Here is an 18,173-nt window from a genome sequence, read left to right as displayed (position 1 = left end):
TGGTTTCTGATGCAAGGTTCGATGATTCATTAGTTGCGTATAACACCCAGTGCACCATGCAATACGTGCCCTCCTTACTACCCATCACCAGTCTATCCCATTCCCCCACCCCCCTCCCCTCTGAGGCCCTCAGTTTGTTTCTCAGAGTCCATAGTCTCCCATGCTTCACTCCCCCTTCTGATTACCCCCCTTTCTTTATCCCTTTCTTCCCCTACTGATCTTCCTAGTTCTTATGTTCCATAGATGAGAGAAATCATATGATAATTGTCTTTCTCTGCTTGACTTATTTCACTTATCATTATCTCCTCCAGTGCCGTCCATGTTGCAGCAAATGTTGAGAACTCGTTCTTTCTGATAGCTGAGTAATATTCCATTGTATATATGGACCACAACTTCTTAATCCAGTCATCTGTTGAAGGGCATCTCGGTTCCTTCCATGATTTAGCTATTGTGGACAATGCTGCTATGAACATTGGGGAGCATATGGCCCTTCTCTTCACTACGTCTGTATCTTTGGGGTAAATACCCAGTATTGCAATGGCTGGGTCATAGGGTAGCTCAATTTTTAACTTTTTAAGGGACCTCCACACTGTTTTCCAGAGTGGCTGCACCAACCTGCATTCCCACCAACAATGTAGGAGGGATCCCCTTTCTCCACATCCTCTCCAGCAATTGCTGTTTCCTGCCTTGTTGATTTTTGCCATTCTAACTGGCGTAAGGTGGTATCTTAGTGTGGTTTTGATTTGAATTTCCCTGATGGCTAATGATTTTGAACATTTTTTCATGTGTCTGGTAGCCATTTGTATGTCCTCGTTGGAAAACTGTCTGTTCATATCTTCTGCTCATTTTATGATTTGTTTATTTGTTTCTTGTGTATTGAGTTTGAGAAGTTCTTTGTAGATCTTGGATACCAGTCTTTTATCTGTAGCATCATTTGCAAATATATTCTCCCATTCCATGGGCTGCCTCTTAGTTTTTTTGATTATTTCCTTGGCTGTGCCGAAGCTTTTTATTTTGATGAAGTCCCACATGTTCATTTTATCTTTTGTTTCTCTTGCCTTTGGAGATGTGTCATGAAAAAGGTTGCTTTGGCCAATATCGTAGAGGTTGTTGCCTATGTTGTCCTCCAGGATTTTGATGGATTCCTGTCTCACATCGAGGTCTTTCAACCATTTGGAGTTTATTTTTGTGTATGGTATGAGAGAGTGGTCAGTTGCTTTTTAAAGATGGAAAGCTCATGGTGCAAATTGTTATTTCCAGTGTTGGTGTTGGAAAACCTTGCAGAATGGGTGCTGATGGAGCTACAGGGGGAGATCGAAGCTTGCTACAGCACTGGATTAGCAGGAAACCTCCTGGGAGATCTACATTACAGCACTAAGGGAATCCCTGTGCTGATCGTGGGGCATCATATCCTGTATGGAAAAACCATCCATCTGAAGAAAACTTTTGTTGTCCTTGTCAAACACACTCCCGGGCCGCAGGACTCTGATGGACTTGGCTGCAAGACTGGTACCTGGTACCTGGTGGTAGCACTCATCAAAAACAAGGTCCCAGGGTGCCTGGGTGGCACAGTCATTAAGCGTCTGCCTTCGGCTCAGGGCGTGATCCCTGCGTTCTGGGATCGAGCCCCACGTCAGGCTCCTCCACTATGAGCCTGCTTCTTCCTCTCCCACTCCCCCTGCTTGTGTTCCCTCTCTCACTGCCTGTCTCTCTCTCCATCAAATAAATAAATAAAATCTTAAAAAAAAAAGGTCCCTTTCTTTCTTTTTTCTTTTTCTTTCTTTCTATTTCTTCTTTTATTCTTTCTTTTCTTTCTCCCTTCCTTCCTTCCTTCCTTCCTTCCTTCCTTTTTTTTTTTAAAGATTTTATTTATTTATTTGAGAGAGAGTGAGAGAGTGAGTGGGAGGGAGAGGGAGAGAGAATCTGAAGCAGACTCTGAGCTGAGCACAGAGCCTGATCTGGGGCTTGACACAGGTTCGATCCCACAACCTTGAGATCATGACCTCGAGATCAGGACCTGAGCTGAAACCAAGAGGTGGTGCTTAACCAACTGAGCCACCCAGGTGCCCAACAAGATCCTTTTCAAAACTCACCCCAAGCCCATTATCACCAACGTCCCTAAGAAAGTATGAAAGAACCCTGGATTTTCCCTAGAGAGCAGCTAGCTCCTTGGACTAGTGCTCAGTTGCCACCTTGAGGTCAGTCAGCTGGATGGTTCCCTGGGACCACAGAGGGGTCCTTTTCTGAATACAGGCCACCCACGGGGCATGAACTCTGACCCCTTCCTTATGGCAACCATTTCTCTTGGTGGAAATCTGACTTCATTTCCAAGGAACCCATTGCCTTTTCCAACATCGTCAGGCTCATTGGCTACAAATCCAGCACCTTTCCCAGCTAGTGCTTCTGACCCAAGCATGGCTTCTTTTCCAAGGTGCAGTTTCTTTCCCAAGGCCTGGTGACCTCTTAGGCCCAGGCCCAAGACCATCTCTAAACCCTAGAGAAGGGGCTTTTCTAGGCCCAGGGCCTCTGTCCATCCAAGGTTAGGGGGTCTCCCAGGGCTATGTCCTATGTCCAACCCAAGGGCAGGTGGTCTCCTGGGAATGGGAGTCTCCTGACTCCAGAAGTGGTGGCCCCAGGGCCCTCAATCAGGCAGACCCAACCTGAGAGCAGGTGTCCTGTTGACTTCTGGCAATATTTGTCCTAATCCTAAACCCATTGGCCTAAGACCAGGACCAAGTCCCAATCTGAGATCAGGCTTCATTGGTATAAATCCTGCCCTGAGATCAGGTATGTTTCCAGGCCTGGGCCTTGGACCCAACCCAAGAGCAAGTAGCCCGGGCCCAGACCTTGGGCCTAACCTAAGGGCAGTTGCTCCCAGGCCCTAATCTGGATACCAGAGCAGGTGGCCTCTTGGGCACAGGATCTGGTCTTAAGAATGGCTGGATCTCAAGGCCTAGATCTTGCCCTAAGAGCAGCAGGTCTTTTAGGAGACTATTCAGCTGCTTCCTCAAAGGCTTCTGGAAACATGGGTACAAGCCCATCCTCCATGGCAAGAGTGCCTGGATCCACAGGCCCAAACTCATGTCCTGGCTCTCGAGGAGTTGGCTTTCTAGGGCCAAATCCATCTCCCATATCCAGGGCCCAGGGACCTATAAACCCTAATTCAGTCCATTTTTCAAGGCCAGCTGGGCCCATGGAGGTAAATATTAATCATTTCCAAGGAGGCATATTCAGGGCGGCTGAATCCAGCTACCTTTTCTGTCTTTTGGCACATTGGCTTCAAATCCAGTTACTTTCCAGAGGTCTCCTGACCTCTAGGGCTCAAGTCCAGCAATTTTCCCAAGAACCTCTGGGCCCTAGGTCCCAACCCAACTAACTTCCCAAGGGCCAGTGGTTTGCAGGGTCCAAGTGCTGCTGCTTTCCCAAGGTCTACTGGCCCATTAGGCTCTTGTCAGGTTACTTTCCCCAGGTCAGCTTCTGGACCCCTGGGCTCTTTTCCAGCAGGCTCTGTATCAACCCAGTTCCTTTTGCAAGGCCATCTGGCACCCTGGGTCTAAACCCAGCTTCCTTTCCAAAGATGAATGGCCCTATAAGCAAGACTTTGGTCCCATTTCCTAGGGTAGGAAGCCTTCCCAGCATAAACCCTACTGCTTTCCCCCAGACCTGGGGGTCCAATGGCTGCAATGTACCCAAATGGAATGTTACTCCCTTAAACACTGTTTTCTCTCTAGGACCGCTTTGGTTTCCAAGCACTGTGGTTCTGACCAGGGGCTGTGTTTTAGGTAAAAGGGTAGATATAGAGCTATGGTCTGAAGTACATAGCTGGGTCTCAAATTCAAATGAAGCATCTTTTCCTCTGCTTCTTTCTTGACTGAAGGTGAAATGTTATTTGTGGTAGATGAACTACGGTAGGTGAGAATGATCCTGACCTTGAGAGAAAGGATCTCTAACCCTCCAGAAGCCTGCTGTGCTTTTGTCCCACAGCTTTCTGCCTCTTGTTTATTACTACTTTCTTGAATTGTTCTTGTGGACTTTTTCTCAGGGATACATTGACCTGCAGGTCCCAATTCATATGTAGTCCCCTGCTCACCACTGAAGAATCAGTTCACTGCTCTCCAGAAATGTTGCATTGGTGAAAAGACCATGTTTCAGCAGCTCTGACCTGGGCAGCTTTAGACCTGGTCATCCTCTACTGCCATACTTTTCCCTGGGGCCTTGAACATAGAACAGGGAAGTGGACAACCACTTCAAAGACCCACCAAATACAATTTCTGCTTGATTGACTGGGCCTGCAGATTCCTTTTCCTGGGACTTAGAGGAGACCAGAATCAAGGCTCCACTGCTCATCTAACTCCCTCTCCACTAGTACTCCCAATCAAAGAACCTCAAAATTGAAAGTGACATGAATGGGAATATGGGAATTGGGGTAGGGTGTGGGGGGATGAAGGTGAGAAATCATGCTTTGTTCAGCCTAACATGAAAGGATGGTTTGTGTTTTTCCTTCACTATATCTTTTCTTACTGTTTCTTTATAAATGGGATGAGAGGGGGGAAAAAAGAAAATTGTAACCAATATCCTTGATGAACATAAATGCAAAAATTCTCAACAAAATATTAGGAAACAGAATATAAGAACTTATGAAAAGGATTATGTGTCATGACCAAGTGGTATTTATGCCTAGGATGCAAGGATGATTAAACATATGCAAATCAACAAATGTGATAGAAAACATTAATAGAATTAAAGATAAAAATCATATGATTATCTCAATAGATGCAGAGAAAGCATTTGACCAAATACAACAACGTTTCATGATAAAAACCCTTATCAGATTGGGTATAGAAGGAATATACCTCAACATACAACAAATCCACAGATAACGTTATACTCACAGAGAAAAATGAGAAGTTTTACCTCCAAGATTAGGAAAAAGACAAGGATGCTTACTGTTACTACACTTATTGGACATAGTACTGGAAGTCCTAGCTACAGCAAGCAAGACAAAGAAATAAGAGGCATCCAAACTGGAAAGAAAGAAGTAAATTTGTCATTATTTGCAGACTTGTTTTTATATATTGAAAATCCCAAGACTCAACTAAAAAACCATTGGATCTAATCAATGAAATCAGTAAAGTTGCAAGATATAAAATCGGTAAACAGAAATCAGTTGCATTTCTATATATTCGCAATAAAACATCTCAAAAAGAAATTTTAAAATTATCCTATTCATGGGGCACCTGGGTGGTGCAGTCGTTAAGTGTCTGCCTTTGGCTCAGGGAGTGATCCTGGCATTCTGGGATCGAGCCCCACACCAGGCTCCTCCACTAGGAGCCTGCTTCTTCCTCTCCCACTCCCCCTGCTTGTGTTCCCTCTCTCGCTGGCTGTCTCCGTCAAATAAATAAATAAAATCTTTAAAAAAAATTATCCTATTCACAATAGCATTGGTAAAATACCTAGGAATAAATTTAATGAAGACAATGAAAGAACTGTATAATGAAAACTGCAAGACTTTGCTCAAAGAAATCAAAAACACAAACAAATGGAAGAACATCCCATGTCCATGGATAGGAAGAGTTAATATTGTTAAAATGTCCATCTATATAGACGCAGTGCAATCCTTACCAAAATTCCATGGCATTTTTCGCAGAAATTTGTTTTAAAAATCCCATCGAAATCCTAGAGGAGAACATAGGCAGCAACCTCTATGACATCGGCCAAAGCAACCTTTTTCATGACACATCTCCAAAGACAAGAGAAACAAAAGAAAAAATGAACTTATGGGACTTCATCAAGATAAAAAGCTTCTGCACAGCCAAAGAAATAGTCAAAAAAAAAAAAATAAGAGGCAGCACACGGAATGGGAGAATATATTTGCAAATGATACTACAGATAAAAGACTGGTATCCAAGATCTATAAAGAACTTCTCAAACTCAATACGTGAGAAACAAATAAACAAATCATAAAATGGGCAGAAGATATGAACAGACACTTTTCCAACGAGGACATACAAATGGCTACCAGACACATGAAAAAATGTTCAAAATCATTAGCCATCAGGGAAATTCAAATCAAAACCACACTAAGATACCACCTTACGCCAGTTAGAATGGCAAAAATTGACAAGGCAAGAAAGAACAATTGCTGGAGAGGATGTGGAGAAAGAGGATCCCTCTTACATTGTTGGTGGGAATACAAGTTGGTACAGCCACTTTGGAAAACAGTGTGGAGGTCCCTTAAAAAATTAAAAATTGAGCTACCCTATGACCCAGCCATTGCAATACTGGGTATTTACCCCAAAGATACAGACGTAGTGAAGAGAAGGGCCATATGCTCCCCAATGTTCATAGCAGCATTGTCCACAATAGCTAAATCATGGAAGGAACCGAGATGCCCTTCAACAGATGACTGGATTAAGAAGTTGTGGTCCATATATACAATGGAGTATTACTCAGCTATCAGAAAGAACGAGTTCTCAACATTTACTGCAACATGGACGGCACTGGAGGAGATAATGTTAAGTGAAATAAGTCAAACAGAGAAAGACAATTATCATATGATTTCTCTCATCTATGGAACATAAGAACTAGGAAGATCAGTAGGGGAAGAAAGGGATAAAGAAAGGGGGGTAATCAGAAGGGGGAATGAAGCATGAGAGACTATGGACTCTGAGAAACAAACTGAGGGCCTCAGAGGGGAGGGGGGTGGGGGAATGGGATAGACTGGTGATGGGTAGTAAGGAGGGCACGTATTGCATGGTGCACTGGGTGTTATACACAACTAATGAATCATCGAACCTTTACATCGGAAACCGGGGATGTACTGTATGGTGACTAACATAATATAATAAAAAACATTAAAATGAAAAAAAAAAGTCCTAAAATTTGTATGGAACCACAAAGGCCCCAAATAGCTGAAGCAATATGAGAAAGAAGAACGAAACTAGAGGCATCACACTTTCAGATTTCAAGCAATACTACAAAGTTATAGCAATTAAAACAGTATGGTACTGGAATAAAAATAGACACATAGACCAATCGAACAGAATAGACAGCCCACATTTTTAAAAAATCATATACAGTCAGTTAATATTTGATAAGGAGATGCCTGGGTGACTCAGTGCATTAAGCACCTGCCTTTGGCTTAGGTCATGATCCCAGGGTCCTGGGATCAAGTCTCTATGTTTCATTCCCCCTTCCGATTACCCCCCTTTTTTATCCCTTTCTTCTCCTACTGATCTTCCTAGTTCTTATGTTCCATAGATGAGGGAAACCATATGATAATTGTATTTCTCTGCTTGACTTATTTCACTTATCATTATCTCCTCCAGTGCCGTCCATGTTGCAGCAAATGTTGAGAACTCGTTCTTTCTGATAGCTGAGTAATATTCCATTGTATATATGGACCACAACTTCTTAATCCAGTCATCTGTTGAAGGGCATCTCGGTTCCTTCCATGATTTAGCTATTGTGGACAATGCTGCTATGAACATTGGGGAGCATATGGCCCTTCTCTTCACTACGTCTGTATCTTTGGGGTAAATACCCAGTATTGCAATGGCTGGGTCATAGGGTAGCTCAATTTTTAACTTTTTAAGGGACCTCCACACTGTTTTCCAGAGTGGCTGCACCAACCTGCATTCCCACCAACAATGTAGGAAGGATCCCCTTTCTCCACATCCTCTCCAGCAATTGCTGTTTCCTGCCTTGTTGATTTTTGCCATTCTAACTGGCGTAAGGTGGTATCTCAGTGTGGTTTTGATTTGAATTTCCCTGATGGCTAATGATTTTGAACATTTTTTCATGTATCTCTTAGCCATTTGTATGTCTTCATTGGAAAAGTGTCTATTCATATGGTTTGTTTTTATGATTTGTTTATTTGTTTCTTGTGTATTGAGTTTGAGAAGTTCTTTGTAGATCTTGGATACCAGTCTTTTATCTGTAGCATCATTTGCAAATATATTCTCCCATTCCATGGGCTGCCTCTTAGTTTTTTTGATTGTTTCCTTGGCTGTGCCGAAGCTTTTTATCTTGATGAAGTCCCATAAGTTCATTTTATTTTTTGTTTCTCTTGCCTTTGGAGATGTGTCATGAAAAAGGTTGCTTTGGCCGATGTCGTAGAGGTTGCTGCCTATGCTCTCCTCTAGGATTTTGATGGACTCCTGTCTCACATCAAGGTCTTTCATCCATTTGGAGTTTATCATTGTGTATGGTGTGAGATAGTGGTCAAGTTTCATTCTTTTGCAGTAGCTTCCAATTTTCCCAGCACCATTTATTGAAGAGAATGTCTTTTTTCCCACTGGATGTTTTTTCCTGCTTCTTCAATAAATGTTGCTGGGAAAAATTATATCTTGACTTTTGCCTCACACTAGGCACAAAAGTTAGTTTCCGATTGATTTCAGATTTATATGTGAAAGATAAAATAATAAATATTTTGGAGGAAATTATAGCGTTTTCATGACCTTGAAATAGGCAGAAGTTTTTATTGGTATCTGGGACAATAATTTACAGAAAATTGCTCTAGCAACGTGGAAAATTTATAGTCACTATGGAGAAGTCTCACCGGGTATAACTATGAGAGAGAGAAAGAGAGAGAGAGTGTGTGTGTGTGCGTGCAGATATCTTTATTACGTATTAGAGTGTTTCCATAGTTGTCAGTGCAATAGTGAAACCACTTCAGAAACTGTAGGATAAATCCAGCAGTCCAAAATGCTAAGAAGCCATGCTATGTGGTTCTAAGAGTAGTGTGTATAGTGTGGTGTTTACCAGGGACTGGAGAGGAATGGGTAGATGTTGGTCTAAAGTACAAACTTCCAGTAAAAGATGAATAAGTTCTGAGGATTTAATCTACAACATGGTTACTATAGTCAATAATACTGTATTATATACTTGAAAGTTGCTAGGAGAGTCAATCATAAATTCTCACCACAAAAAATAAATGGTGATTGTGTGACATGATGGAACTGTTAGGCAAAGCTATGGTGGTAATCATTTTGTAATATATAACTATCAAATCAACCCTTCTTACACTGTAAACTTAATGTTTACAATGTTATATGTCAATTATATCTCAATAAAGCTGGAGGAAAAAAAAGGTAGAGTGTAATCCTAAAGATTTTATTTTATCTTATTGCTTTCATTTTATAAACACCCTGAAGAACATGTTGTGTCTGATCTTCTGGGTTAGGAACTTGAACCTTAAAAACCTCACCGGCACTAATATTATAAGTCAAAAGTCATAATAGACTATAACAAGGTCATAGTGTAAATAAATCAACTAGCACTGAAATTATGTCTTTTCTAGTTCTTTTGTGAGAAGTCATGTAGCCTTACCTGTCAACTAACAAATGTTTATTGAATGCCTAGCTGCACCTAGACATGCCTTAGATACTTGGGAGGAATAGGGAAGAATAAGATCTTACCTTAAAGAACCCTTACTTTTTTTGAGAGAGATAGCATGAGAGTGGGGGGAGAAGTAGAGGGAGAGGGATAGAGAAAATCTTAAGCAGGCTCCATGCTCAATGCGGATCTGACACAGAGCTCCATCTCACGACCCTGAGATCATGACCTGAGCCCAAACCAAGAGTCAGATGCTTAGCAGACTGAACCAACCAGGGCCCCAAAAAGCCTTACTTTCAAGGAAAGTTTGGGTGTAAAAACATTGTACAAGTTAAGAAAAAAAATGGTCAGGTTAATCTCAGGTCCTAATAAATAGTATCAAGAATGTAAAATAGGATATGCTAGGGAGAGACTGGGCACTATGAGGGAAAGGTTGGGTCATGATGTCTGATGCAGACAGACTAATTAAAAAGTAAGAGATGCTGGGATTTTGATTAGTTTGTAGAAATTTTCATCTGGGCAACTGGATGGATGGTAATGCCATTTGTGCATTGTGGAGGGCTTGTGTTGAGGGGGAAGATTTGGGATGGAGTGGATAAATCAATAGTTGAATATCGTCACTTTGATTTGAGATGCATCTTAGACATCCTAGTAGAAATGTTGGTTAGGGAAGTTGGATATATGGATCTGGAGCTTAGAGTAGAAGCTTAGGAAATATAATTAAATTTAATAGACATACACATAGAGATGGCATTTGAAGCAGTCACACTGGATGAGAGCATCTGGGGAGAAACTGAGGACTGAGGATTGAGCCCTGGGGGGTGATTCAACACTTAGATGTCTGGGTAAAAATGATGAATCAGAAAAGAAATGGAGAAAGAATGATTCCTGAGGTAGGTGCAGAAGTGTTTTTGCAGTGAACATTAAATTTCTCTGGGCAAGTGTATTCTCCCAGTGAAAACAAAGCAAAGAAACATGCCCTGTATTGCACCATGATTCAAGTGTAAAGTTCCAACTGCCTGACTTCACTCTCCCTCCACTTTGCCTACAGAAGAACTGGCATACGGTCTCTTTAAATGAATGTGTTGTTGGTAAGTATCAGGAAGACATCATCATTACTTTTTCTTCATACTAAAGGTCTTTAAGAAGTTAAATTACTGGCCCAAGGTCACGCGGCTTGCTAGTAACACACTCAGAGTCAGAACGTGAACTCAGAACTTCTGACTAAATTATACCCTTGTCCCAACTGCACCAGATTCCCTGCCAGCTAGGCCAGAGAAAGTAACTTTCCATGCTCAAACCACACTGGCTTCTGCAGACTTGATTTCTGTCTCTCCGGTCACGCTTCTCTCATTCTCATTTCTGAAAGTATTCCTTCAACTAAAAGTCAGGAGCCAATGATGAGAATCTTCAGGGCATAAAAGTTTCTGAGATAGAACCGATGGAGGAAGGCAACTGGATTAAAAAAACTGACATGAGACCTCTGTGGCTCAAACCATCTGCTCTGATGGCATCCCATGTTCTGGCTCGATGGTCATTTGGTGAATTTTTGCACTCTGAAATAATCTGATCATAGAGAGGCCTGGAATCCACCTAGAGGGAAGCTTTTATATTCCCCATGGTAGGTCTTAAGAGGTTCTGTGACTCTTTTCTGTCTCGTAATACTGCATCCATGATCTCACTTGCTGCTTAAAAGCTCCAAACATTTGGGATCCTTGGAAAGTCACAATCATGGCTCTCAAATTTTATAGGACAGGGCACAAATTTTGATTCTTATGAAAAATTTAATTTTAATGGGAGTTAATCATCATGTGTATATAACAATAGTATTTGTTATTTCTTCATAAGAATTTTAGCTTTAAAATTTTTTAACCACTTTATTAAGGTATGATTTATATAACTTAATACCCACCCATTATAAGTGTAATTCAATGATTGTTTACTTTAGTAAGTTTACAGTTGTGCAGCCATCACTAAAATCCAGTTTTCATTTCCATCATCCCAAAAAGTTTCATCGTGCTTCATTGCAGTTAATCATCGCTCCCACCTCAGCCTCTTACCTACATTTTGTCTCTCTTAATTTGCCTTTTCTGAATATTTCATGTAAATTGACTTATACAGTAGGTAGTGTTATGTGTCTCACTTCACTCTTAGCATAACGGTTTTGATGTTCCTCTGTCATAGAATATATCAACGTTCATTCCATTATGATGCTACATGGTATTCCATTATATGGATATACCACATTTTGTTTACCCATTTACTAGTTGATGAAAATCTGGGTTATTTCCAGTTTGGGACTATAATGAAAAATGGAGCTGAGAATATTTACCTGCATGTCTTTTTGTGAACAAAGGTTTTCATTTTTCCTGGATAGATTGCTTGGAGTAGAACTTCTGAGTTGAATGATATGTTTTTAACATTTTAGGAAACACCAAACCATTTTACAGTGGCTATACTGTTTTACATTACCACCAGCAAGGCAGGAGAGTTCTAGTTTCTCCGGTTCCTTGCCAATATTTGTTACTGTCTTTTTTCTTTTTCTTTTCTTTTATTTTTTTTATTGTAGCCATTCTGGTAAGTGTGTAGTGGTATCTCATTACGGCTTTAATTTGTATTTTCCTATTAACTAGTGATGTTGATTTTCAAATGCTTATTAGCCATTCGTGTATCTTCTCTAATGAAATGTCTATTCAAAGAATTTGTCAGATTTTTTCTCAAATTATTGTTTACCTTCTTATTGAGTTGAAGAGTTCTTTATATGTTCTGGATACAAGTTTTTTTTATCAGATATGTAATTCATAAAATTGTATCTCAGTCTGTGGCTTAAGTTTTCATTTTCTTAGAAGCACAGAAATTTTTGAAACTTGATGAAACACAGAAGTTTTTAACTTGATGAAATCCAATTTACCAATTTTTTAATGTTTTATACTTTTGACAGTGTATCTAATAACTGCCTAACCAAAGGTTATGAAGACTTTTTACTATTTCCTCTAGAAGTTATGTAGGTTTAACTTTCACCTTTAGGCCTATGAATCATTTTGAGTTAATTTTTATGTATGGTTTGTGTTAAGGGTCTAAGTTAATTTTTTTTGTTTTTATTTTTTGCATATGGCTATTCAGTTGTCCCAGGACCATTCATTGAAAAGACTGCCTTCTGCTTTATTGAATTATCTAAGCATCTTTGTCAAAAATTAATTGACCATAAATTTCAGAATTCCTTTTTTTATTTTACATTCAATTAATTAACATATAGTACATCATTAGTTTTTGATGTAGTGTTCAATGATTCATTAGTTGCTTATAACACCCAGTGCTTATCACATCATATGCCCTCCTTAGTGCCCATCACCAAGTTACCCCATCCCCCCACCCGCCTCTCTTTCTGCAACCCTCAGTTTGTTTCCCGGAGTCAAGAGTCTCTCATGGTTTGTCTCCCTGTCTGATTTCTTTCCATTCAGTTTTCCCTTCCCTCCCCTATGGTCCTCTGTGCTATTCCTTATATTCTACATATGAGTGAAACCATGTGATAACATTCTCTGGGAGGAGTTAAGATGGCGGAGGAGTAGGGGACCCCTTTTTCAGCCGGTCCCCTGAGTCGAGCTGGATAGGTACCAGACCAGCCTAAATAACCACGGAATCAGCCTGAGACGCAGGATGATGCATCTGGATCTCTACAAATGAACATCTCCAGCGCTGAGTATTGAGGTACAAAGAGGGGAGCTGTAAACCGTGCACAGATATCGGAAGATAAACGGAAGGGGGAGCGAGCCGCCGTGTTTGGGCGCCAGGAAGCGGCAGCCACCTGCACGGGGGAGCGGGCAGACTCACAGAGGGCACCCGCGAGAGAGCGGACTGAGACCGGTGAGCCGTGAACGCGAGCCACCAGGCATCTCCCGGAACACCGGAATCCCGGTGTGCTCACGGGATCCAGACTGAGACCGGGAACTCCCGGAGCATGCGCGGGGCGGGGGGCGGCTGGCGGCTGGCGGGCCACCTGCACGGGGGAGCGGGCGGACTTGCGGTCGGCACCCGTGAAACAGCAGACTGAGACCCTGAACCGGGTGTGCGCGCCACCAGGCTTCTCCCGAAACTCGAAACTCCAGAATCGAGGTGTGCTCACCGGGCATAGACTGAGACCGGGAGACCCGGGAGCGCGCGGGGCGGCCGGTGGCTGGCGGCATTAGAAACACAAAGGACAGAGACGCGCCGGCCCTGGAAGTGAGGGCAGGGACGCCGAGTTGGTGCGCACATCCCGGGACGCTGCAGGGTTGAGCAGCACCAACAGTAATAGAGTTAAAGTGGCCAGAACATCAGTGGAGAACGGGCCGCAATCCCTCTGTTCTGTGACAATGCAGCCTCTGCTGCTCTGACCCTCAGAAGAGGCATAGCCGGCCGCCAGGGAAAGCCGCCAGAGAACAAAAGCCTGGAAATACCGGCTCAGAGAGTGCCCATCCCCATCCTCCCTCGCAGGGGACACGGAGACTCTAACCAAACAGGGTTGCCTGAGTATCGGCGCGGCAGGCCCCTCCCCCAGAAGGCAGGCTGAAAAATCAAGAAGCCCACAACCGAGGCGCCTGGGTGGCGCAGTCATTGAGCGCCTGTCTCCGGCTTAGGGCGTGATCCCAGTGTTCCGGAAAGGAGTCCCTCATCGGGCTCCTCCGCTGGGAGCCTGCTTCTTCCTCTCTCACTCCCCTACTTCTGTTCCGTTCTTGCTGGCTGGCTGTCTCCCTCTCTCAGATAAGTAAATAAATAAAATCTTTAAAGAAGAAGCCCACATCTCTAAGATCCCTATAAAACAAGGGGCACGGCCTGGGACCCAGTCAATAATTTTGGGCTCTGGACAACCCCGCAACCTCCCCTCATTAGAATGACAAGAAGGAGAAGCCCCCCCCCCTCCAGCAAAGAAAAGACAGTGAGTCTGTGGCCTCTGCCACAGAAATAATGGATATGGATGTAACCAAAGTATCAGAAATGGAATTCAGAGTAACGATGGTCAAAATGATGAGTACAGTAGAGCAGATCAACAGGACTAGAAGCTGGTTCTTGGAGAGAATCAATAAAATTGACAAACCACTGGCAAGACTTATCCAAAAGAAAAGAGAAAGGACCCAGATTATTAAAATTATGAATGAAAAAGGAGAGGTCACGACGAACACCATTGAAATTGGAAGGATTATTAGAAATTTTTATCAACAGCTATATGCCAATAAACTAAGCAATCTGGAAGAGATGGAATCCTTCCTGGAAACCTATAAACTACCAAGATTGAAACCGGAAGAAATTGATTTCTTAAACAGGCCAATTAATTATGAAGAAATTGAGTCAGTGATAAACAACCTTCCAAATAACAAAACTCCAGGCCCGGACGGTTTTCCTGGGGAATTCTACCAAACATTCAAAGAAGAAATAATACCTATTCTCCTAAAGCTATTTCAAAAAATAGAAACAGAAGGAAAGCTACCAAACTCATTCTATGAGGCCAATATTACCTTGATCCCCAAACCAGGCAAAGACCCCCTCAAAAAGGAGAATTACAGACCGATTTCCCTAATGAATATGGACGCCAAAATCCTCAACAAGATACTTGCTAATAGAATCCAACAGTTCATTAAAAGGATTATCCACCACGATCAAGTGGGATTCATACCTGGGATGCAAGCGTGGTTCAATATTCGCAAATCAATCAGCGTGATACATCATATCAACAAGAAAAGACTCAAGAACCATAAGATCCTCTCAATCGATGCCGAAAATGCATTTGACAAAATACAGCATCCTTTCCTGATTAAAACCCTTCAGAGTGTAGGAATAGAAGGTACATTTCTAAATCTCATAAAAGCCATCTATGAAAAGCCTACTGCAAATATTATTCTCAATGGGGAAAAGCTGGAAGCCTTTCCCTTAAGATCAGGAACACGACAAGGATGCCCACTCTCACCACTATTATTCAACATAGTACTAGAAGTCCTTGCAACAGCAATCAGACAACAAAAAGGGATCAAAGGTATTCAAATCGGCAAAGAAGAAGTCAAAATGTCTCTCTTCGCAGACGACATGATACTCTATATGGAAAACCCAAAAGAAGCCACTCCCAAACTATTAGAAGTTATAGAGCAATTCAGTAACGTGGCGGGATACAAAATCAATGCTCAGAAATCAGTTGCATTTCTGTACACGAATAACGAGAACGAAGAAAGAGAAATCAGGGAATCCATCCCATTTACAATAGCACCAAAAACCATACGTTACCTTGGAATTAACTTAACCAGAGACGTAAAGGACCTTTATTCTAGAAACTATAAATCACTCTTAAAAGACATTGAGGAAGACATAAAAAGATGGAAAGATATTCCATGCTCATGGATCGGAAGAATTAACATAGTTAAAATGTCCATGCTACCCAGAGCAATCTACACTTTCAATGCTATCCCGATCAAAATACCGAGAACGTTTTTCAAAGAACTGGAACAAATAGTCCTTAAATTTGTATGGAACCAGAAAAGACCCCGAATCTCCAAGGAACTGTTGAAAAGGAAAAACAAAGCTGGGGGCATCACAATGCCGGATTTCGAGCTGTACTACAAAGCTGTGATCACAAAGACAGCATGGTACTGGCACAAAAACAGACACATAGACCAATGGAACAGAATAGAGAGCCCAGAAATGGACCCTCAGCTCTTTGGGCAACTAATATTTGATAAAGCAGGAAAAAACATCCGGTGGGAAAAAGACAGTCTCTTCAATAAATGGTGCTGGGAAAATTGGACAGCTACATGCAAAAGAATGAAACTTGACCACTATCTCACACCATACACAAAAATAAACTCCAAATGGATGAAAGACCTCGATGTGAGACAGGAATCCATCAAAATTCTAGAGGAGAACATAGGCAGCAACCTCTACGACATCGGCCAAAGCAACCTTTTTCATGATACATCCCCAAAGGCAAGAGAAACAAAAGATAAAATGAATTTATGGGACTTCATCAAGATTAAAAGTTTCTGCACAGCCAAGGAAACAGTCAGAAAAACTAAGAGGCAGCCCACGGAATGGGAGAAGATATTTGCAAATGACACTACAGATAAAGGACTGGTATCCAAGATTTACAAAGAACTTCTCAAACTCAATACACGAGAAACAAATAAACAAATCAAAAAATGGGCAGAAGATATGAACAGACACTTTTCCAATGAAGACATACAAATGGCTAACAGACACATGAAAAAATGTTCAAAATCATTAGCCATCAAGGAAATTCAAATCAAAACCACACTGAGATACCACCTTACGCCAGTTAGAATGGCAAAAATAGACAAGGCAAGAAACAACAAATGTTGGCGAGGATGTGGAGAAAGGGGATCCCTCCTACATTGTTGGTGGGAATGCAAGTTGGTACAGCCACTCTGGAAAACAGTGTGGAGGTCCCTTAAAAAGTTAAAAATTGAGCTACCCTATGATCCAGCCATTGCACTACTGGGTGTTTACCCCAAAGATACAGACGTAGTGAAGAGAAGGGCCATATGCACCCCAATGTTCATAGCAGCAATGTCCACAATAGCTAAATCGTGGAAGGAGCCGAGATGTCCTGCAACAGATGACTGGATTAAGAAGTTGTGGTCCATATATACAATGGAATATTACTCAGCAATCAGAAAGAATGAGTTCTCAACATTTGCTACAACATGGACGGCACTGGAGGAGATAATGCTTAGTGAAATAAGTCAAGCAGAGAAAGACAACTATCATATGATTTCTCTCATCTATGGAACATAAGAACTAGAATGATCAGTAGGGGAAGAAAGGGATAAAGAAAGGGGGGGTAATCAGAAGGGGGAATGAAACATGAGAGACTATGGACTATGAGAAACAAACTGAGGGCTACAGAGGGGAGGGGGGTGGGGGAATGGGATAGACCGGTGATGGGTAGTAAGGAGGGCACATACTGCATGGTGCACTGGGTGTTATACACAACTAATGAATCATCGAGCCTTACATCGAAAACCGGGGATGTACTGTATGGTGACTAACATAATATAATAAAAAATCATTATAAAAAAAAACATTCTCTGATTGACTTATTTCACTTAGCACAATAACCTCCAGTTCTATCCATGTCAATGCAAATGATAGGTATTCATCCTTTCTGATGGCTGAGTAATATTCCATTGTATATGTAAACCACATCTTCTTTATCCATTCATCTGTTGAAGGACACCTTGGCTCCTTCCACAGTTTGGCTATTGTGGACGTTACTGCTATGAACATTGGGGTGTATATGCCCCTTCTTTTCACTACATCTGTATCTTTGGGGTAATTACCCAGGAGTGCAATTGCCGAGTTGTAGGGTAGCTCTATTTTTAACTTCCTGAAGGACCTCCATACTGTTTTCCAGAGTGGTTGTACCAGCTTGCATTCCCACCAACAGTGTAACAGGGTTCCCCTTTCTCCACATCCTGGCCAATATTTGTTGTTCCCTGTCTTGTTAATTTTAGCCATTCTAACTGGTGTAAGGTGGTATCTCACTATGATTTTGATTTGTATTTCCCTGATGGCAAGTGATGTGGAGCATAAAAATGTTGTGTCTGTTGGCCATTTTTATGTCTTCTTTGGAGAAGTGTCTGTTCATGTCTTCTGCCCATTTCTTGACTGAATTATTTGTTTTTTGGGTGTTGAGTTTGAGAACTTCTCTATAGATCTTGGATACCAGCCCTTTACCTATTATGTCATTTGCAAATACCTTCTCCCATTCTGTAGGTTGCATTTTAGTGTTGTTGACTCTATCCTTTGCCATGAAGAAGCTTTTTATCTTGATGGAGTCCCAATAATTCATTTTT

At 41.8% G+C, this 18,173-nt stretch overlaps 1 pseudogene; it reads left to right on the top strand.

The window, feature by feature from the left end:
• The first annotated feature begins 2,128 nt into the window (after positions 1-2,128).
• On the top strand, positions 2,129-3,713 carry LOC148109109 (decreased expression in renal and prostate cancer protein-like; annotated as a pseudogene).
• Positions 3,714-18,173: the final 14,460 nt, after the last annotated feature.

This window comes from Ursus americanus, chromosome 13 (assembly GCF_024610735.1).
Source record: "Ursus americanus isolate L20-20 chromosome 13, mUrsAme1.1.p, whole genome shotgun sequence".
NCBI classification, from domain to species: Eukaryota; Metazoa; Chordata; class Mammalia; order Carnivora; family Ursidae; genus Ursus; species Ursus americanus.
Note: the sequence above shows the minus strand (reverse complement) of the source record. Positions and strands in the feature narration are given on the sequence as shown.